Consider the following 287-nt stretch of genomic DNA (forward strand, 5'->3'; position numbering starts at 1 on the left):
CATTAAAAAAGGATTCTAATGTTCAAATAGAAAAGAACTAGAAAAGAGACAGCAACCCACTGGAGGAAGAGTCACATTTGAGACAATATTAAAAATATTGAATGAAGGACTCTATTTTACAGAGGAAAATATCTGGGAGGGAAAAAAGTGTGAAAAATTAAACGACCAGATTTTTTTACATCAACGCTGGCCTCACAATACATAAAAAAAGCTTTATACAAGAAGATAACATAAGACCAAATTGAATGGTTCAAGGATTAACAAGTATACTTAAATTTTTGTAGGGA

Source organism: Merops nubicus, unplaced genomic scaffold, assembly GCF_000691845.1.
Source record: "Merops nubicus isolate BGI_N331 unplaced genomic scaffold, ASM69184v1 scaffold20845, whole genome shotgun sequence".
Lineage (NCBI taxonomy): Eukaryota > Metazoa > Chordata > Aves > Coraciiformes > Meropidae > Merops > Merops nubicus.